We start from the raw sequence: 23,066 nt of genomic DNA, 5'->3' as shown, positions 1-23,066 counted from the left end.
ACTTCTTTTCAATGCACCATTCAGTGTCTAAAACCATCAAACAGAATGGTAATGTTGTAGCAAAATTATTAGGTTCAGCCTCTTTACTCCCACCTTAACCAAGCACATTTTCTTCAGCTCGGCTTTACCCAAATCCAAAAGTAGGCCAATGTCTCATTTGAAAGCTAAGACTTGCAAAACTTATCTAAACATGTTCGTCGTGTTGTTGCCTTGTTGTTGTTACTTTTTTTGTGGCTTTTTGGTTGGGGTATCATTGATTTTTTTTGTCATGTTTTTGTTGCTCAATTCTATCACTTTATTGGTGCTCTTTGTGGCTTTTTTGATGCGTTTTCATCTATTTTTTGTCGCTATTTTGATGCTTTTTTCAAAAAGCATCAAATTTTATTTGGCTAATGCTAAAGTTGAGAAAATCTGCTTGGTTAAAGCAGAACCCTTCCGTCATCCCTCTAGGGGTAATACAAGTGTTGATAGGATGATTGTTTTTTTTTTCCATCTCCCCCTGGTGTCTCTGGCCAGAAAACCATGCTTGCAACTTGACTGCCACCGGGTCGGAGTCACCAATACACACTAATAGAATCACAAAGAAGAAGCTAACAGGCTAACGAGCAAAGCTAACTACGGACTAACGCTATTTAAACAGTATTTACAGCCAGGTTTGAGTAAAAAAAAAGATCTCCATTGTGTAATTGGATTTACAATATCCCTCTCTCCCTTTGTCTTTTCTGTCAGCGTAGTATTTACTCTCACGGACAATTAATGAGTAAAAAAAGGCGACATGCTACGACACCTGCAGTGGAGCTTACAGCCTCTAGGGGCACGAGTTACTGAGTACTGCTTTAAGGCGGCGGTTAAGACATTAATTATATATTCAAGCTGGAAAAACAAACTCACTTTCTTTAGTGATGTCCCAGGAGCCACACAGCATCAAAGCTCTGTGTCTGAAGAATTTGAATCAACATTTCTTCCCCAATACCAGCAGTACCATAACATAGTTTAGATATTTACCAGTACCCAACCGTAAACATGGACACAGACCTACCGACTAAACAAACTGGGGTGTCTGATTGGTTGGCGCCTGAAACTGATACCTAAAACTTTATGAATTGAAATGATTTTAAAGTATTTGGTATTTTCTTTCTTTTGAAACATTAACTCCATGGCCGATCGTTCGCTGATTCGACTCTTGATACTCTCTTGATATTTCAATTTCCCAACAAGTCGGTGGGGATTTTGAATGTTTTTTTTGTTTTCCTGAACTGGAGAACGATGATATGGCGGAGAGGAAGTGAAGGTGCATCGACAGGCTGCTGCAGTCGTATGTGGACACAGCATCGTCTATGGGGAGAAAGCCGAGTTTGCCGAGGTCAAAAAGGCCCTCTCTCTTTGGTGTTTTTGTTTGTTGCTGTGCCGCCTCCAAAGCCCAAAGTGCGCTGCTACCGTCTCCGCCGAGCCCCGCGGTTTCACCTTCAATAACCTATATACATTAACGGCGCGGGCATTTCACTATTCGCTCTGTCTGACAATATCTCTCAGCATTAGACCTTTGTTGGTTTTTAACATCAGACGCTTATTAAACCTGCAGTCTTCTAAATGATTGGCCAAGAGGTCAGAGTATATAAGGGGGGGTAGAACAATGGGAGCTCTAGAGGAGGAGAGAGTGTGCGCCTGTTCACCCCGTCTCTGCAGAGATGGCCCATTCGGCGAGTCGGACGGACGCGCAGCCGAGGGAGGTTTTGACCGAGAACGGGTAATTTTACATCTCCAACACAGATAAAGAGCGATGGCTGCCCTTCAAACTCTCCCTTAGGTTGGATGAAAAAGAATCTAATTGCAGCTTTTTCAAACATATATTGGGATTAGATCTGCGATTAACGATTAATATTCAGTTTTGAAGGCAGAATAAGGCATAAAAAGAGCACAATATTGTCAAAAGCTCATTCAACCCAATCAGAGAGACAATTAGCCTCCCTTTTTTTGTTTATTGAATGCTTTAGTGTTATGTAATTACATTCCTCATTATCTCAGGATCTTTTTTTCCCCCTTTTCATAACCTTGTTTTTTGAAAGAAGCTCGTCTGAAACAAACATTTTTGGGACCAAGCGGTACAGTATAATTGGAAAAATCTCGTTCATTTTGAATTTTTGGGCAGCAAACAGGTTTTTCTGAAGCACAAGGTCTTCTCAAAGTAGACAATGTGTCAAAGAAACTGTGTTCAACTCAGTGCATACTTTAACATGTAGCTAAGATCAAAAACATTTGAGGGAGTGCTGTAACATTAGCAGATAAACTTGTGCAATAATCACTTGTACTTCACAATATGTTTGTAGACGTCTAAACTCCATGGTTGGCAGGTTTCAGATATAATTAGACCCCATCGAGACATGATACTTTGTGCCTCGCAGAGGACTTTTAATTATCTGTATAACTGCAGCCCAATTGCGACAATGAAATTCAACTTTTTTTTTTAAATTCAGTTGTAATTAATCCTTCAGTCTCACCTCATGCAGTGGTCCAACCCAAAGATCCTTCCACTAAATCTGGATTTATTTATTTCAACATTTCGTCCAACCCCCCCTTCAATTCCCTCCGCTCCCCATTTGGTCTCCCTTGGCGACCGTTTCCTAGGTGCCCGGTCCCGAAGGCGAGTGGAGGAGGGCTGCGGTGAATCGGTGATGTCATGCATGCATAACTCCACACCTGTAAAACGTGTCCCGCGCGGCGCCCCGAATTTGTCTCTGTCACCGTTTTTTCCCCCCCCGACTCCCGCTGCAGCTCTCAGGATTGCTTCCTTTTTTTTTTTTTCTTCCCCTCAATGTATTCATATAGGCAGCTTCCAATGTCCAATTTGAAGCACTGAACGAGCCACTTGTATGGAGAAAAAATCTAAAACATTTATGAGAGTAATGCTCTGGTCTATTGTATCATAACACCCTGATATTTCCTCACGCTAACGTCGACTAAACTTCATAAATTATGTTTTTGTGAGTTATTTCAGTGTCCAATCTTCACTAAACAAATATTACTTTAAACATCACTTGATCTGGAGTGGATCCACACCCAAATGGATCATTTACTAAAGGAATATTGACATTTCAGATCATGTTTGTGTCGGGGTGTAAAGTAAATTACAAGGTTAGCTGTTTTACAATGACACCCTAGATGTAATGCTCTGTGCAGAGGTATTTGCATCTTAAAGCCACACCATGTAACATTTTATCCAATGAATAATCCCGAATCAATAAAAAATACCTCATGAATGTACAAACAAACAAGTTGTTGTCACCTCTCCTAAGGCATGACTGTAACTTTAAGTTTAAGTTATACTTTATTAATCTCCGTACATCTCCAGCTCGTCTCCATGGAGATGTTGACTAAAGGCAGCCTCATCCAAATCCATTCTTAGATTATCCAATGCAAAAATAGCATTTTCTGTGTCGTTATGTGTTGATGGCAACAGTATAGTCCAAAATGTGACGCAGTGTGCCTTTTAAGTAAAACATAACAATCCTAGAACTTAGAATAAAAATCATATTGCTCCAAATCATGATCCATATTTTCTTAGCGTAACATAGACTACAATTTTGATTTGATCCGTAGTGTCTTCATGTTTCTTTTAAGAGGTATCTAAAGCCATCTACTGCTTTGGGAAGATTCACACTTCACTGTGATTGGTTAAATCCCCCTGCCACTCTCTCAGAGCGCCTTGAGACTGACCAATGGTAGGTGTGAATGGGGAAAAAAAGTGTCTGCATTTGAGCATCGTGCTGCATTAAATAGAGAACTCATATGACAATCTCTCTAGAACGAGTAGATCGTCACAGACATGAGATCATGATTCATATTTTTTCTGTGCCACATCCAACACCATAGCCCTTAGTGGGGAAATAACTTTTCACACTCTGCCTCGCCGCAGACAGCAGCGGCAGCAGCTCGCCGTGTGCAGGAGGCGTTAGGAGACAGACAGTTGAGCGTCTCGGTGTCCAGCCTCTACATGACTCTCTACATCTGCTCCATGTTTAAAAGGTCATTTGTCAGACCTGACATTTTCTGCCCTTACCAAAGGTTTCCTCAATATCCAGCCGCCGCCTCCATTTAGACTTTATACTTTTTCCATTTATTTGTTTGCCTTTGTATAAACCTTTTCTGACATTACGCTCCTCTTTGGTGTCAGGGGGGATCGGGGATGTGGTGAGATGAATTACATTGACTTATAATGTCCAACAGGAAACACTGGGACTTGCAGAATCCCGGTCTATCGCTTCTAAAATTAGGATATGTCTGAAACAAAGGAGCAGTACTAAAACCGGGAAGTCAAAGTCCCTCTTGTAGTTTGAGGACCACAATGGCCTTGTCTCAGCTTCTGCAGTAGATAGATAGATAGATAGATAGATAGATAGTTAGATAGATAGATAGATAGATAGATAGATAGATAGATAGATAGATAGATAGATAGATAGATAGATAGATAGATAGATAGATAGATAGATAGATAGATAGATAGATAGATAGATAGATAGATAGATAGATAGTCTCATACCATTACTGCACTTTTTATTTACTTAAAATTCCTAAAATAACTTGATAGCTTTCGGGCTGAACCTGCGCACAGCTTCATCATCCAATCCGACAAAAAAAAAAAGCCAAACCCATTTAGCGCGTGCATTAACCTGCGCAGAGTGACGGATGCTGCTGCTGGATGTATAGGTTGCCTGGGTAATGGGGCCAAGCGGCTGCAGTAATGTAACCCCCTGTGAAAGTGCAGTAAGAGCTACTTGCGTACACTCCAGTGTTCTCCAGCGCTCCTGATGGGGTATGATGGTGTATAGGAAATACTGTAAAAAAAAAAACACAACAAAAGGGAATGTCTCGCTACAGGTCCTGTATCGACTTTTTTGAGCTTTTAACCAGGTTATTATGTTAAGTTAAATGGCGTTTTGCTTGTCAATTGCGCATGTTTTGGTAGCCTTGCTTACTCTTAATAATAATTAAAATCATTGATGTTTACTGCTGCATCATTGTTTTTGCACCCTCTGCTGGCCTTTGGCATAACAGCATTTTAAAATATTACCAAACATAAGGATATTTTGGAGACACGATCGTGACTTTGAGTAATCAGGGATACAGTATAGGAACAGAGTCTGATAAATCGACACAGCTGGACATTTCGTGATCCCGACGGCCGGCAGGTTCGTGATTAACTCCATGGTTCGATTTTCTTATCCTGTCTATCATCTAAAAATGAGCTCTTGTCTCACATAAAAGAATTTGCTGCACTGTTTAAAAAGGAATACTTTAAGATAAATAGAAGAAGAACGTGACATTCCACTCCAAAGTATTAAATTCAATGATTCTAACTATTTATATCGGTGGTTCTCAAACTATTTCACACCAAGTATTGACTTTAAAATGTAAAATGTACAAAAAATGAGGACTTAGTAGGGCTCGATACGGGCTGAAATACATAAATATGGACTAAATCAGTTCTATAAAGTTACAAAGGGCAAAAAGTCAGGTAAATGTGTTGCGAAAGCATTAATACGATTGGGTTACTTACAACCATCAAGAGGACTGCAAGTACCACGAGTAGTACATGCACCACAGCTTGAGAAACACTGACCAATGCCATCATCTCTTTCAAAAGACTATGACATTGGTCTATGGGACACACTAAAAACATTGAAAACAAAACATTTAAATCGTAAGACGTTAACGATACGACCCTAAACTTCTCATAACTCAAAGTCAAATAACAATATTTTAAAATGAACCACACATTTTAGTACATGGCTTCTTCCATCTTTACAATGCAAAAAGTAAATTCTTCATTTCAAATTCAGATCATTTGAACCTGCCTGGCATCGAGGCTATCTATATTTTTGCAGTGTGCCTGTGTGTGTGTGGCCCGGCGGGATGTTTTTACTCAGCGCAGGTTGTCACTCCCCTGGTTCCCCCTCGTGTGCCTTTTGTTCCACTCCTACTCCTCCATTTTGGTTTTTGTCCCGCACAAAAGGAGGCCCCACAGCACGGCCCCCTACCTGAGCGCCCTCCATCCCTCCCTCCCTGTGTTTTTTTTTTCAAAGCCATACGCCTGCCGAACATTCAGGGCCCTCTCTGTTCCCCTGCATTCATTTACACCAAGTATAGCCTCTTCTTTCTTTTTTTTTTTCATTTGGAGTAGCTTTAGTGTCATACATCTTCACCAGAATGGACGGACATGTCGTTTTTTTAATTCATTTTCTGAAATGGCTCTCGGAGTATGCGGACACTGAGGACGAAAGATTTCTTTAAAAAAATAAACTTAGTATAAAAGTGGCTACATAACGATATTCCATTTCCGTTGCTCTCAAACTCTTGGTGCACTAAAAACAACACTAACATCTACTGAGCGATAGCAAGTACAACATGTGTACGTAATAGTCGGCAGCTGAGGGAGAGGAAAGGAGAGTTCAGCCTCCTGATTGTCTGGTGGAAGTGGAGGAAGCTGCCCGTCAGTCAGTCGGTGCTGGCATGGATCGAGATTTGGCAGTTTCAATTGCAGAATTAAAGAAGCTGGTTGAGTGGGCTGTGTCCAGATTATTGTTGTTGTCAAATACAGTCTTGCGCAGTCTTGATGTCCAAAGAGCGTCCAGTGCTCAGAAGTAGGGACAGGTAGTCGGCATTGAACCTCCAGATTTTTGTTAATGTAAAAAAAAACATTATTATATTCTTACATGTGACATATAGTCATTTCATATGTAAACTTTGGCATAAAAAGTTTTGAAATGAATCCAACATACAGTTTTGTCCACAGGTCCTAAGAAATTGGCAGCTCTTAAGTTTAAATATCAACCAGAAATAAGTAGTTACTTTAAACATGCACGTTTGTGTTTGGTGCTATAACATTTTAACATATGGAATAATTAAATAATTGTACATAGATATCTGAAAAGGTATCAGTGAAGATGCTTTTTGTACTTGCACTTTCTTCCACCTTAACACCCTTTTGTTGTTCAGTCACAATCTAAGTGGCCAAATGTTAAGTTAAAGGGATATTCTGTAAGATTGTAAAGTGGTTAAGAGTGAAAGTAAATGATCAAGTCCCCCCATAACCTCCTGATTGGACCAGAAAGCCACTCCTAGTTTGCAAAATGAGGACCGCGAGAACAACATTTCAAAAGTAAATAATTAAGATCCCTCCCCCTTGTCTCCTGATTGGACCTGACAGGCCTGCTCACAGGAAAACCTGTCTCATTGGTCAAAGTGAAGCGATAACCTGGGGCTTCTGATTCGTTTCTGAAATCATCAAAAGGAGGGACTTAATAAATAATATTGTTTTTGGACGTTTCCTACGTCTAAAGCGTTCAATTATACACAAACTAGCAAACATTTAAACTTACAGGCTATCACTTTAAAACCCTATTGCTGGACACTACTAGTTGTCAGTAGCTACATCAGAAGAGAACGCACTTTAAAAGAGTAGCTAATGTATGTAAGCCTCACGTTTGCCGACCTGTAATCACTACAAAAAGGCAACATCTCCATGGAAACAAGTTACGGGTCAGGAGTGAGGAGTCCGCTTTTGTTTTTCATACATAAAAGCACCCGCAGTGAAATAAGTCCTTGTAATATTGTGTTATAAGCCATTTTGAATGCAGCGTGGCTTCAAACAAACACTTTGAACTATTCACACATCTTTTTACCAGGTGAAGAGTCATTATTTTCATCTCCCCTCGAACCAAATGCGAGCGCTGTTTAACCACCCTTTTTATGAATTTGACTTGACAAAACACCGCTGCTCCCTCTGTGTCTCCACCACCATGTTGTCCATTTATTTCCCTCCATCCAGAGCTCCAGCAGTCTCGCAGCTGTGAGGATGCCCACCTCTCTTTCCCTCACTCGCTCGCTCGCTCTCTCTGTGTTTTTTTATGCTCTTGTGTGTCTTTCCGCGGTGACGACAGGGCACTGAATGAACTCTGTGGTCGCGCTGACAAATCAATGATAAAGAGTAACGACATGAGGAGTTTTAATGCGCCTCCCCAACCCTCACTTTTATTTCGGCCCCTCCTCTCAAAATGGCTCCTCACCGGTGACGCCGCCTCGGGTCGTCCGATCGCCACTGCGCCTCATTAATTAAGCGCGGTCATTGTATCTTTTACGCTTGTCATTAGTTTCTCTCAATTGGTGTTGGTTTTGCGAAGTCTCTCCCAAAGAAAACACCCCCCCCCCCCCCCCCCCCCTCACTACCGTGTCTCTCTCTCAACAGCCCCTCCCTCCCTCGCTCGCCGTATTGATCCAGTCATAGTTTTCTCAGTCTTCACAGTACTGGGCCGCTCTAATCAATACAGATAATTGTCTGCCTCTCTCTCGATGCCAAACATAGTCTCCCCTCGCTCCCTTTTTATCAATGAACCCGCCGGTCTCCCCCACACTCACCCCCTTCCCTCACCCCTTCCTCCAGTCAGGGAATCCCCCCGCCCCTAATGACGGGAGATAACCTGCTTTCTTTACCGATTTTTTCCTCTCCTCCTCACCCTCTCTCTCTCTTCCTCCCTCGTTCATCGATTACCGTGAGAGTCGAGGCCCGGGCCGACCGCCCTACAGATGTAAACACACTCAGCGCTCGTGTTGTGGTTTAGCCGCTCCAGCTGTGTGGTCTTACCCGTTGCTCTGCGGTTTGTTACCATACCGGGAACGTGTCCGCCCAACGCCCATAGTTGGAGAGGTTTGGATGGTGTTGCATGAGAGTTCGAAGTTCACCGGTAATGCGTTCATGAGCAGTTTTGATGGGTCATTTGCCACAGTCATAGTCGAGACGAGTTGCAATTTCTTTGTGCTATGTTGGTGGCGCAGTGGTAACCCCTTGGATTCTGATCCCAGGCAAGGCCTTCCTGTGTGGAGTTTGGATATTCTCCCAGGCCAGGACTCCCTTGTAAAAAAAGAGATTCTGATGCTTTCCTGGTTAGAAAAAAGGAAGACACTGTACCTCCAGGCAGAAGTCTCCTTACAGACTGCAAATCAGTGCGCGTGAAAAAGATTTTTAAAGGTTCCTAACCGTTTGACATAGTTGCCATCTTTCAATTTGTCTATAAGATGTAATAGTTCACCAACTGATTCAATGCCTCAATATGTTGGAGTGCCAATGATAGACATCCCTTACATTCAACAGCAATGGACTCAATAATTCACCTTTTTCCTCGGTAACTTTGGCCCACGATGAGCTTCATTTTTGTAAAAGGTTTGGGTTCACTCGAGCGACCACAAGTGGATTGATAAAATTCTTACCATTTTATCCACCATGTGTGGCATACTATAGCTTCGAAAGTCAAGTAAAAATGAAGAGAATGTAGACATTTTAAGACGCGGAGATGTGCACGGTAGGTTAAAGATTTGTTTTTTGTCAAATATCGACTTTACAGAAGACCATTGTAATGTTGATTTATTCACAAGAAAAAAGTGATCATGGGCAAACATTTTTGTTTCTTGCCAATTGTCCACTCAGAAAGCCTGGGGATGCCAGATCCTTAAAACTAGTGGGCAATACATTATCTAAATACACAGCCTGACTAAAAAAAATAAAAATCACCAAGGAAAAAAAGGTCACACTCTAATGTTTTTTTTGGACCGCCAACAAATGCTTTGATTTCAGCACACATTTGTTGTAGCATTGTTTTAATAAGATTCTGCAATGGCAGAGATCCAGTATTCCTTTTTCAGCAAGATCTTACTGATAATGGGAGAGTGTGACCACGGCGCTGAGCCTTCTCCAGCACATCCCAAAGGTTTTCAATGGGGTTAAGATCTGGACTCCGTGGCGGCCAATCCATGTGAAAAATTTACACTCCCTGAACCACTCGTTCAGAATGTGAGCCCGATGAATCCTGGCATTGTCATCTTGGAATATGCCCGTGCCATCATAGAAGAAGGAATACATGAATAGAATAACCTGGTCATTTAGGATGTTCAGCTCATTCTTTGGGCCCATAGTGTTGCTGAACCGAGACCTGCCCGACTGCAGCAACCCCAGATTAGTTAAATCCAGGCGGCGACTTTTAATTTTGTTTTTGGTCAGGGAATGTATTTGTTGAGTAAGTCAACTGAAGGCTTCTGCAGGTTACATGCCACATACCCTGCCTTTAAGCAACAGTATATTACAAAGCACTTTTTCCCAACACCGGCCATTTTAATGACAACTCTCCGAATGCGCTCTCTGGACTGTCCAAATATCGCTGTTGCTTTCGTCCAATAACGCCGCAGCGCGCACCTCTCCTTTGTGCACTGATGGCATGGTAACTTCGCTCCTCCATCCATCCATCTTTGATCAGAAAAGTGCACTTCTCTCTAGTTGGTCGTATTAAGACCTTTAACGCAGCGGGAGAAGTCAAGTCCATTTTATTTATACTGCGTAGTCCAAGGCCTTCAAAGTCCGAGTACAACATAGAAACGCTCGCCTTTTTAGATCTAATGGTTGAAAAATACATGGGATGGAGAAGAAAGGACTGGGAGTGAGTATAGAGAGAGAGAGGGGCATGACGAGACTCTCAATACACAGATTTCAGACGTAAATAATAAGCATTGCAGGTTGGGGAATTGAGAGCATCTCTGAGCAAACAGGCAAATATATACAGGCACTGCAGCATTCATATTCTACCTCTACATACGAAATCCCAAAGTGTTTAATAATGCATTCCCCCCGTCCAGCCAAGAAGACAGGTTATGGGCCTGCAGGTTTCGTTCTTCTTTTTCTTTTTTTTTTGCAATGCTAGCTAAGCCTGCCTTTATGAATCAGGCATGTGTAGGTAGCACTCGGCCCAATTCTCAAATGTACAAGCCATCACTGCGCACAATCTGCAACTATGTACGGTAAACCACACAGGCAATAGCAACGGCAATGTATATATAACAGTATAGGTGTCCAATGTTTACACAAATACCTCATATCCACTTGAATCTGATAGCAGTGCTAGTGTTTGGATGAGTAAGTGAGATGGGGCTTTGGAATAAAAGAATTGCTGGTAATACAGAGAAGCAAATAGCCAGGCAATTGTAAAAAAAAAAAAAAAGGAAGAAAAATAAGTAATTGTACTGTATTTGTGCAGTAGAAATGGGCAATGGATACTTGGGAGTCTGGAGGGTCTCTTATGGTGAAAAGTATGCATTGCTTTTGAAGTTGCATTATCATTTGTGAACAGTGGTGGTCGAAGTGCTTCATTTCATTACATGTGTCAACCATAGACTGTAGAAAATAATGGACGTCTTATGCTCACTCCTCCCCGTTTACCAGAATGACCACGGCCGTGGGGCAATTCATGGCGGATTTACAGGCTCCCCCTCCCCAGCTCTGATGAAGCATGTTCCTAAAAAGGACATACGGGCGGGATTTTCACCGTAGACTCGGCCCTTGCGTGACGTGTAGCTCGCGCTGCTCCAATGCTAACAGTCCGAGCCTCGTTAAACACGAGATTTCAAAAAATCATATTACGAAAACCAGCCTGGTTTCATATATTGTTATTAACCCAGCGTTATCTCAGGAGGAAGATCTAGCCTAGTCTAGCGTTGAAACAATTGAAACCAGGCTTTAAAGTAGTTTTTAACGTGTCTAAAGTCCAATGCTTTTCAATGGGGGCCTAGCGGCGATATGGAGGTACTGCAGCAACGGCGGAGCAATGGCGGCCCCCACGTTTGTGGTCAAAAAGCAGAGCAGCCAGCGGCCATTGGTGTCAACGCCGAGGTGGTGAGTAAAGTGCTGTACTTACAGTACTTATGTTAAGGTTTCAAGGATGTGTATGTACTTTATTATACTTTTACATTTGAAAGGTAAATACATCAGTTTGTACTACATTGTACTACATTTAAATGTAATAATAGAACGCTCCAAAGTGAAAATAACATAAGACAATGTTTATGTCCCATTTAAAGCCTTATTATGAACACTCCAGAGCTGTAGGGGGCAGTGTGTAGATGTGCTGTCAATGCCAATCCTTTAGGAAGTGCAAGGAAGAGGGTTAGTCCCTGTCGTATTGCCGTACGGGGGGTGAATATGGACATGATTTTCATGTTTTTGAAGCCGCAAAGTTATTCTTCACGACACTTACTGAAACCTATGTACTTCCTTTGAATACGTAAGAATTGAACAGTATATGTACTTTTCCTCAAGTTTGCCAAGACTTAAGCAAAAGTACTAAAGTAGATGAAGTACATATGATTTTTTTTAAAGTGTTGTTAAAAAGATGGTGCTTGAGTTTACCGCTTTGCATTGACATAAATCTGCACACTGCCACCTACTGTTCTGGAGTGTTCATAGGGCTTTTATATGAGACAAAACATACATACTTCATATCTGTTTCACTTTGGAAGATCAATAGAAATGTAGTGGAGTAGATTGTAAGAAGTTCTCAACAAGAAGTCCAAATCCTTTAAAACTTCACTTATGATGATCAGAAAAACTAGGACAGGAATTGAAAATGTGTTGGTTTGCAGGCTAGTTTGTGTGGGTGCCAATGGGAGACAGAGATGAAAAAAAATTGCAGGTCAGAAGTATTTCAAGAAATGCAAGGAATAAAACTATTTCTGTGCGTTCGTAAATTTGTATTCTTTGTTCATGTGCGGGTACGTTCATGGAAGGCAGCGCGCAATGTGACTAAGCATGCCTTAAAAAAGCCAGCAGCAGCAATAGCAGTAGAAGGAAGGGGAAAAAAAGTGGAAGTAGAGAGAGAAAGGCGGAGGAATAATGTCCCAGAGAAGGCTTTACATGAGCTGAAGGGAACGAGAGACGGGCCGAGGTGTGCGTGCGTGTGTGTGTGTGGGGGGGGGGGGTGCAGCCGGACGGTAGACAGCAGCGGGGATCCTCTTCAGCCTCTGGGGAGTTGAACCCGCAACCCCCTAACCTTCCTCAAGCCCCTCTGGTCATGGACGTGAACCCTATAACCCCCTCCCTCAGATGGACAATCTGTTCTGGCTACAGCGCTGCGCATGCCATTAACGGATTTGTCAGTTTGGTCAGTTGGCTTTGGTCTTTCGGTCCCCTTTGTTGTTTAACCCTGGTCAAACAGAAAGATTTGAGGGAGGACGCTCTTGTTTAGCCACCGGCTTTCGGCTTTGACATTTGATCAGGATTCATCCCTGATTTCAGCTCACAGGGGATACATGTACATGCATCCTTGAAAGGATAAGCGCTTTGGAAAGTACGTCTGATCATGTGATTGTGATTCGACTTGAGATTTAGGCTTTAATATCAAAACAAGACTTGAAAAAAATACTTAATTAGGATCAAAATTCGAACAATGCGTAAAATCAGAACTTAAACCATGCGTTTTGTTTCCATCTGTGATATATATGGACAATGCAAATGTGCTATACACTGTGGCTGGATAGTGCATCATCCAAGACAGTGATGACAATGATTTGGTGATATGTGGCGCTGCCCTACTTTCATGCGCTTCAGAATCTGTTTGTAGAGGTTCAAACTACGGTTAGCAGGTATGACCACATGCAAAATGGACATTCTATTCCCTAAACAACAGCACAGTTTGCGTTAAGCTAACTGCGACCATTAAAACAGCGATTCCAACTCGGTCGCGGCGTATCCTGCTGCTCTCATGGCGTCCCACCTCTCTAACAAGGACCAGTTGGGACCCAGGGCCAGAAAGCAGCGGAGTTTATGCATGCTCAGAGCCAGCTCATTCTTCACCTGTCACCGCAATCATCCTCACCTCGCTCCAAAAGTGTATAGCGATATATATACGCTGAGGCTGGGGTTAAGCAGGGAAGGCCAGTTAGCGGAAAGAGCGCGCTAGAGGTGCTTAGAAAAAAAACAACAGACCGGGGGCGCATTATTCCTCGCGGCTATTTTCTTTTTTTTTAGCCTCTCCTTTATTTTGTCCGTTCCTTCCCCCTTGTGTTTGTGTTTGCGGGCCCGCTTATCAGATCCTAGCTTCATTCAGAGGGCTCAATCGCGAGAAAAAGAGGAGGGGAGGGGAGGGGGGTGTGCAAGGAGAAGAAACCATACTCCTCCATCTTTCTTTTATTCAATCTATCTTGCCTTTCTCGCACTAACCTCTGAGAATAGGAGCCTTGAATTTGAATTTCAGAACGAGCCGGGCCAAGCAAGAGGTGGTGGTGGTGATGGTGGCTTTGGAAGGAGGGGAGAGAGGGGAAGGCATGGACTGAAGGGAGAGAGAGAGAGAGAGAGAGAGCGAGAGAAAGAGGGAGGGCGGGAGGGAGGGGAGAAGCGGTCGTTGCGAAAGGGCCCGTTCGCCGCGTCCCCTGGCCTCTCCCCTCGGCGGGGCCCCGATCGATACCAACTCGGAGCAATAAAGCTTTCCCCCTGTCATCTCTGCAGAATACAAAGCAGAATGGAGGGAGGGGGGGCAGAGGGAGGGAGAGAAAGAGGGAGAGAGAGAGGTGAAAAGCTGTTCCGCTAGCCAGACCAATTTCCTAACCCCCCTCCTGCTTCTTCGCCCCAACACACCATCAGCACCGGCACCTTACGTACACCTCCTCTTTCAAGCGCCCCCCTCCACCCCGCCCCTCCAAAAAAACATACCCCCCCCTTCTCTCACACACAAACCTCTATTATGACTATCCCATCAATAAAGTATGCAACAGATACGCAGCTTGCAGAAAAAGGGGGGGACGGCGCGGTTTTTGCAAAGAAATCTGAATATCGATTTTTATTTTCCGGAGAAGCATCACGATTCGATTTTCTGTTTGTGTTTTGAAATCAAGGTTCAGTTCACAATGCCCATTTCAAACGGGGGCATTAACATTTGAGAAAAGACTGAAATATTCAAAGCCAGACCTGGAATCACGCGCGTTTCTGAGCACGTTTTGGAGACGTCTGAAGTGCAGGGCGAGCGCGGGTTTTCGAAACCCAACGGAGACGGGGATATTTTGTCATTTGCTAAATCACCACAACTGCTGCGATTTGCTCATTGCCGCCGCCGCTCAAGTTGTGCAGGCCTAGAATTACGGAGAATGACAAAAGAACCTGAAGGATGTGTCAGTTTGGACGGGGTGGTATGGAAAGATGGATGGAGCGATACAGGTGGAGCGGAGGAGTAGGCGGGTAAGGGGAATATTGATAAGGGGGAAGGGGCAAGCCAGCAGTAACGCGTGGGGATGTGGGGGGGAGCTGGGGAAAAGAAAAAAAAAGAAGAAGAAAAGAATCAAGGGGGGTGAGGAGGTCAAACAGCAATCCCCCAGAATTGAGAGCCAATTACTGTAATTGTAATCTGGATTCAAAGGGAAGGCGCACAGCAGAAGTGACAGAGCTAACAGCGTCTCTGCGAGTCGCGCTGTGGTGACGGCGTGTGCATGCGGGTTTTCGCCGAGAAATCACAGAGAGAAAAGCATTGAGGAATTTCTACAGACACCACCAAGGCAGTAATCCCAGGCCTTTTATGTTATGTTAAAGGGATCAATATTGTATCAAGCCATCTTAAAGACAATAATCGGTTGAATACTTATTCTTTAAACACGATTATAAAGGGAGCATGTGAATTCTAAATTCTTTACCAAAGCATTTCTAACATCTCAATTCTTCCCAAGGATGTTAACATAAGGAAGTTTCATAACTTTCAATGCAACAATAGTGTTACTAAATTCAATAAACGGTCTTCTGCTTGTACAATATACCGAGGGACAAAACACATTTTATTCCACAAGTAGAAAAAAAAGTACATCAAGTAAATAGAGGGTCTTTAAACCAGAATCGGCTGATTTCTTACATTTTTGATCTGCGGTTCGCTTTGTTACTGTGAACCGAGCAGGCGATCGCGCTAAAGTAGCCAAACCAGTGGCACAACGGCAGATTGCACCTCGAGCGAGGTTTGATCTGGCAACCTTTTGGCCAGTGAAGTTGAACAACCACCTCACTGTTGCTCTCTCCCATCTTTGCAATCACACTATCGACGTGCAATGCAACCAATCAATTATTAAAGGTAGATAGAAAGTCAGTTCAGTTCAGTCTATGTCATGATTTTCCTAATGTTTCTAATGTTTTGCCTTTATTTGCTCATGGTTTTGATGGATTAAAAAATAGAAGGAATACATGGTGTCGTAATCATACAGTATCATGTATTCAACACATTAAAAGGATTGGGATTCAGTCTATTCACCGATGTCTATTATTCTGCTAATGGGCAGTATGCAGGTGATGTCACAACATGGCAACACAAGCCAAATTAGTAAATTAGTGTTAGCCGGAACGTTTAGGACTTTGCTCAGACTAGAACTCATGATAGTGTACACCCTCTCTATGTACATCCAAAGAACCTGGAGCTAAATCCATACAGACTAAACCCCCATTAAAAAATGTCTCGTGAAGCGTGCTCTATCTCGCCCTGTCCATTCCGTCTCCCCGAACAGCACTGCACATGTCGCTGCGCCAATCAACTATTGTACTCTTGTCAATTTAATCATATTTGGGCGCGCTGACCTGCTCCTCCGCTCTTGCCATCTCTCACTATGACCATCTCCTATATATTTCGGCTCTGTCTTTCTCTTTCTTTCACCTTACCCTAACCCCCCCCATCCTCTGCCTCTGCCTCCCCTCCACCCTGCCTCTCATTCTGGCCTTTATTAGAAGAAGATAGCGCGAATCCTTCATCTCTCCTCCACTAATTCTCTCCGTTATTGCCCCCCCACACCCCTCCCGTCCGCTGTCCTCCAGTTCAGGCCCTTTCCTGCGCTCGTTTTGCTCAGTCCCCCCTCCGTTTTTCCTTTCTTTCCGTGATCTATATTGCCGGCGTTCTTTAAAAAACCCCTGGCCTCCGTCCTTCCTTGTTATGATTTCTTCCCGAGCCCTACCATTCTTTCTCTCTATCACCTCTCGTATACATGTCACAGCCCTTTCTCTGTTTCTCTCTCTCCTCCTCCTCCTACTCGGACTCCATCCCTCCATCTGCTTATCTCCTCGTCCGCACACCTCTGCCGGCTCGGGCGCATGGATCTCGTTCCAGGCCGACTCCTCCGGGCTCATTCTCAACACTGTCCCTTTTTACTTTTTCATCATCATAGGCTTATTTTGTCTTGTCCCCTCCTCGCTGCTCTGCTACTTCCTTCCTCCCTCCCTTCCTTTCCTTCCTTCCTTCCTCATCCCTCGTTCTTCCTCCACCCTGTTCGTTCCCTGGGGAGGTCAGTAATAATGGTAGTGATGGAGTGAGAGAGGGAGGTGCGATTATTGTCTTGTCGGGAGTCAGAGGAATCGATCGGCCCAGAAATATGAGGCGCGAGAAAGAGCCGCTGTGTCAGATACAATAACCACCCGCTCCCGGGGGCTTAGACACACATTCGCGCGCCGCATACAGACACCAATCTGGCTCTGACACCAACATACACATTTATTTAGTTCCACGCAATCGCAGACACTGACAACGCGCGCGCCCAATAGCATCTTTCTTTTTCATTAACGCGACGCACACACATCATTCTCGCCACACTCTGAAGGCAGCCCCAATCATCTACATGCTTTGATGTGAGATACGGCGCACAAGTAGATGTGTTGGGATCATTCCTCATGCACCGATAAAGGGCAAGGCGAGGAAAATGGCTCACACCTTTCACTCACGTCGCTATAAACAGACATAAACACACACATCCACACGCACCGCGCTGAGACCTTTCACTGCTGTTGCCTGGCAACGTGGCCGAGTGTCCAATCCCGGCGCAGAACAGTGGCCAGTGATGTCACAGCTGCTGACCACAGCTCGGAGGAGACAGAGAGAAGAGAAAGTTTGGACCGACACCGGGAAAGGGGCATGCTGTATGTGGATAGAAGAGTCATATCAAGTCTAGTACATCACTGACTCGAGAGATTGTAATCGCAGTTTGAAAGATCACAGGCTGGAATTATTTGTCTAATATACAACTACTAAACAATCAGCATCTTTGAAGTCAGGAGTTGGGCAAAATCAGGAGTGGGGCTAAATGTGGCCCTCTAGTGTATATTCTCTGGGACCCAAGAGGATTTGGAGAACACAATAGAGCTCGAAACCTGTTCAATAAAGTCTCATCTTTTCAGAAACCCTGGTCTATGAGGAGCAACACTATTATTATGTAAAAAGCACTTGAGTTTGGGACCCACACCATTTAAATTGGAGCAAAAAGCAAAGTTGCCTAACCCAGATGTGAAACATGTGAATCCTTTATGTTGGAGCTCTATGTTCTGAAATGCATGGGATTTTTATATTAGCTTAGCAGTTCATAGTTCAGTCTTCTCTCAAACACTTTGAGACGATTCCTGATTTAAAAACAGAAGTGTAACCGCAATGCTAGCCGTACAAATCTAAACCGGCAGCCTCCCTGTCCGCGGCTGTGGCACATAAGTCACTAAATGTGATCTAAAGTGGCCCTTGTGCTCCGGAGCCCACCGCGAAGGCCACGTCCTCCCACCAGGTTGAGCTCTTCTGTGAGGGGCCGACACACAGAGAGAGAGAGTCGGAGAGAGATCGGAGCTTCAGCCTTGGTAGCGCCGTGGGAGAGAGATGCTGTGTGTCTAGACAAGCCCGAGCTCCCCATGGGCTGCAGAGATGATAGGAGAGCGGAGAAGAATGGCGAGGCGGAGAGGCCGGAGGAGAGGCATTAGGACACAAGAGGGAGAGGTGTTGCATAGGTGTAGGGACTGTACTCTGTGTGCGAGATGGCTCCTGTCCCATGATAGCCAACAGTGTGAAGCGTGTTTTGTGCCCCCGCTGCTTTCTCATACGAAACCTCGACCGCCGTAGTGTCGGGGAGCGATTGTTTATAATCCCACTAGCTCCTCGCGGGACTTACACCTATTTACTCTGTGAATTTAAATCTTTCACCTTGTAGAATAGACTCGTGCAGTAGGGCCGTGTTCAGGACCTGCCCGGACCGCTGCTTTGTCCCTGTGAGAGGAGAGGAATATGATGGATTATCTCAGTTAGAGCCAGTGTGCACTCGGGGGCCCGGAGCTGCTCAGAACGCAGGGGGGGGCCGATGGTGTACGGAGAGGCACAGGAGCCATAAGGATTGTCTCTGCACTGACCCATCTCACAGCTCATCTCCATCCTCCCTACAGTTGATTTTACACTTCCTGACTTTTCATGACTGTATGTTTTCACTTGTCTCGCTTGGTTTCAACATGAATCGAATCTAAATCTCAAAAAAGCTGCAATTATTTGGGTAATATGAACCAACAACATAGTCTGTCCTGGGAATTATAGTGTAAACCTGCTAACCCTTTATTTCAGTCTTCTCCAAACTTATTCTTAAAACTGTGCGATTCTTGTATCAGTTTAGCTTAACATTTAATTGCATAACATTTAACTTTTCTTTGAGAAGAGTATGCAATGTATGATTTATATTTAAACACTGAAATATGAACTGCTTAACATATACAACAATCAGATTCATTTCAGAATAGCAGGGTTTTCAGGTGGTGGTTTAAGTACTTTTTTGCATCTATAAAGGTAGTTGAAATATGACTCCAATACAAGTAAATGTTGCGCTCTCTCTCTCTCTATTTTTTTTTTTTTTTTTAACGTATCTTGTTGCTTTAGAAAATACTTATACATTCAAAGTAGGAAGTGCAGAACATTTTCAGATAGGGGCTGTAAATCTTAACTTTGTTGCTTAAAAAAAGAAAGAAGATTACACCCACATTCCTCTCCTGTATGGAAAGAAGATGGGGACAAACCTTTGTCCTTGTGGGGAGCCAGTAGCATTAACAGAACATCTAAACGGCCCCTTCTGTTCTGAAAGAGTGCTTCATAAGGCCAGCTTTATACTTTTTGGTTTGGAGGCTTTATGACGTGTAGAGTAGAAAGTATTCGTCTGTCAAATGTAGCAGTGTAAAATGAATAAGATTTCACGAAAAATACTCCCCAAGTAAAGCGCAGAACGTCAAAAACTCTACCAATGCAAAGTTTACTTCGCTACTAACCACCTCTGGTTTTAAACACATTTAAAATCCTTAGAGACAGAATTTGTTGTTCTTTGCCACAGATATTGTGCTGAGTAAATATAATCTATGTGATTTTTGTGCATTTCAAAGTGATAAACATTTTTTATTTTTAAATGCTAATATATTCACAAACCTTGTCGGAAAAATCACACTTATATATTTTCCTAATGCCCCCATCCCATCTCCGCTCTCCTTCTGCCCTGACTTTTCATGCCTGGATGTTCCACCTCGTTTTCACCTCTCGCTGTCATTCTCTTCATCCCGAGCATCTTTAAAACTATTTCTCCATTCCGCCGTCGCTCTCTTCGTAAGCTTGGCCCCCTCCTCCTCCTCCTCTGGCCCCTCTTTCTGTGTCCTTCTGACGGAGGAGTGATTGATGGCACTCCAGAGGCTTCTGCTCCCCCCCATCCTTCTCCCTGGGGTCCCACTATCAGATTGGGTATATGTGCCACTATGGGTTGTCCAATGAGCTTGTAGTGTCTTCTGCACACTGCACAAACGCAAGTCTTTAGTCAAGTGCAGTTGTTGGGTTACTTACTGGATTTGATCATTTTTGGTTTATTTTTACATTGTATTTCTGTCTGGAGCAAATTGGATGTATGTTTCAGGGGGTTATACATGGTTTACACCCAGTTCAGACATAACTTTGTCAAATTTGTATCTATTTTAGTTCCTTTTAAGACCCAGTTTAGTCCTGATGATTTAGTCCAGGCCTAGTGGTAAATAGAAGGTCAAATATTTGATGAGGTGGTGCTTGGTGTGAAAAGTTTGACGACCTTTGGCATAGGCTGCTCATGAAGTGCACTGTGCCGCAAGCAGAGCTGCAAGATTAAATGTAAAATCAAAATTGCCATTTGAATTATCGCATTTAGTAAATTTCAAAGGCTACAGTTCTTCGTATAGTCATCTTCACATTTAGCATCTACAGACACCAAATTTCACATTGCTTTCCTGATTTATTAAGTTTTGCAGCCAAAAAGGCAAGGCTGAATAAGATTCCTTTTTTTAATTGAGACTAGTTTATTCATAAAATAAAGCAAGATTTAAAAAAAAAATGAAATGAAATGAATCCATCTGATAACAATCTTTGTATATCTTTATATGCAAATATAAGCTTGAATGGTAATTTTTACACATAAAATGCCTCATTTTAATCACTTTAAATGAAATAAAACCAGCAAAGCATTTTTTCTTGTAATGTATATTAGTAATATAGACAGCAAAAGTTTCAAAGTGATGACTCTAAATGTATTTTTTTATTTGTTCTAAATGTAGACTGAAGTTACCATACGTTTTAGATTGGAACTGAGTTGGCAACAAATGAATAAATCTCAATTGGATGGAAGACCGCAGTGGATACCGATGTTGTGTCAACTAATGTCACAATAACAACAATTTAACCCTACCTATGTACTGTACGTCACCGACCCATAAGTGTGTCCTGCCTGGTCTCCATAGTAACCAACTCCTTTGGGCAGGATGACCCCCCCCCCCCCCCACCCCCCCCTCCACATGGCCGTGAACTGTGAGACATCTACACCCGGCCCTCCTCTCCATTGTGAAGCTGCCGTCAAATACACACAAGGCCTCAGTACACACCCAAGCAGCACCTATATATGGGCTGCGCGGTAGTTATGTGGCTAGATTGGGGTTTGAGCGTAGGTCACGGCCAAAGTCAGGCAGCGTAGACGACCTCTGACCCGCCGTAATGCCCCTCCCTCCGCAGTCTGTCAGCCTCCGCGGGACAGCAGCCTCTGATTGGGGCAACAGCGCTGACCAGTCACCCACTCCTGCCAAATAAGCTTACTCTAATTACAAAATCAAGTCAGGGGTTGTGTGTTTTTTTTTAATGGGGAAAGGCTGCGGCACTTTGAATTTAGACGAGTCTGCAAAAGAAAGTTATTACTCGTCACAAACGTAAAATCGCAAAGTAACATTTTTACGGGCAAATTATGGAAGATCCAACGTGTATTGATTTCTAGGTTATAGGGCTGGACGATATACCGTCAAGCCATTGTTATTACAATATCCATATCGCAAAATCACTGAGGTCATTGATCTGACTGGGATTTACACTTTTTTTTGTTGCAAATAGCCTAAAACAAAAACACACAGCAACTTAAACATATGCAAAAGTTCAGTTTTAGTCAGGATTTTTTGTAAGTTTAGCTCCATTTAAGCCTTGTGCCTTGAGCATTTTAAATCTCGTTTTGAAACAATTTGATTAAAAAACCCTCATGATTTTTGTTGGAATTTAAATGTGTTGAAATGGTTGTGTAAATATTCAAGACAGCTCTATTGCAAGCTATTTGATGAATATAAAAAAAAGCCAAGCTATTTCCCTGTATCTTCTGTCTGCGCTACTTCCAGCTCTGTCTGCCCGCTATACAGTGCATTGGCCTATGTTGTAAATCACCACATAAAGTATTTATAAGGTTAAACTTGGGAACTCTGCTGCCGTTACTGGCTTTTGAATTAGTGAACTCTGATCGAGAGGGAGAAGGGACGGCCAGCATTATCGAAGGAGGGAGGGTCAGCTACTCCACTCTGTCCAAGGGATGGAGCGTCAAGAGTAGAAGTCAAAGAACCAACAGTGCCATCTTGTGTCCACCGGCGACGCCGCGCATTTGAAAACCGACAAAAAGAGAAAGAAAGTGATGCGAGCGAGGATATTGCTGAACCTCACATTTTTTTTTTTTTTTTTTGCGCTTCGAAATTGTGCTTGCATCAGTTTGTTAAACCAAGTAGGCGATGACAAGTCTTTTATTTCACTTGTCGCTCCATTTTTTTCCCCCCTCTTCTGTCAAAGCGCATGAGTTGGCAGCTGGTGCGCTGTGTTGTGGTGGTTCTTCGGTCAGTGGTGGTTTTTGTGTAGGCCAGATACGTCGCTACAGTGCGCTTTCAGTGACTCGTTCCAACCTTCCTTCCTTCCTTCCGCGTGGTCGTGGGACAGTGGATGTCTCACAAGTTCTGTCAAACGCCCTCACAGGAGAAGACGACCACCGCGTACGCCCACGCACACTGGTCCTCAATACCGACGCAGTCCTTTGAAAAGGCTTTGTGCGCGTAATTCATCGTCGTGAACACACTTTTTTTTTACGCCCTGAAAGCATCTTAATATGAACCAATAACCACATAGCATAATTGTCTAACTCATATTTCA

The 23,066-nt window shown here is 43.4% G+C and overlaps 2 protein-coding genes across 9 annotated transcripts in view; both read left to right on the top strand.

The window, feature by feature from the left end:
- dedd1 (death effector domain-containing 1) overlaps nt 1-23,066 on the top strand; it is a 516,989-nt gene that overhangs the window by 94,581 nt on the left and 399,342 nt on the right. The gene's annotated exons all lie outside the window — the stretch shown is intronic.
- The window catches only part of pou2f2b (POU class 2 homeobox 2b), a 126,302-nt gene that overhangs the window by 79,040 nt on the left and 24,196 nt on the right, over nt 1-23,066 (top strand). The gene's annotated exons all lie outside the window — the stretch shown is intronic.

Source organism: Gobius niger (genome assembly GCF_951799975.1).
Source record: "Gobius niger genome assembly, chromosome: 8".
NCBI classification, from domain to species: domain Eukaryota; kingdom Metazoa; phylum Chordata; class Actinopteri; order Gobiiformes; family Gobiidae; genus Gobius; species Gobius niger.
Note: the sequence above shows the minus strand (reverse complement) of the source record. Positions and strands in the feature narration are given on the sequence as shown.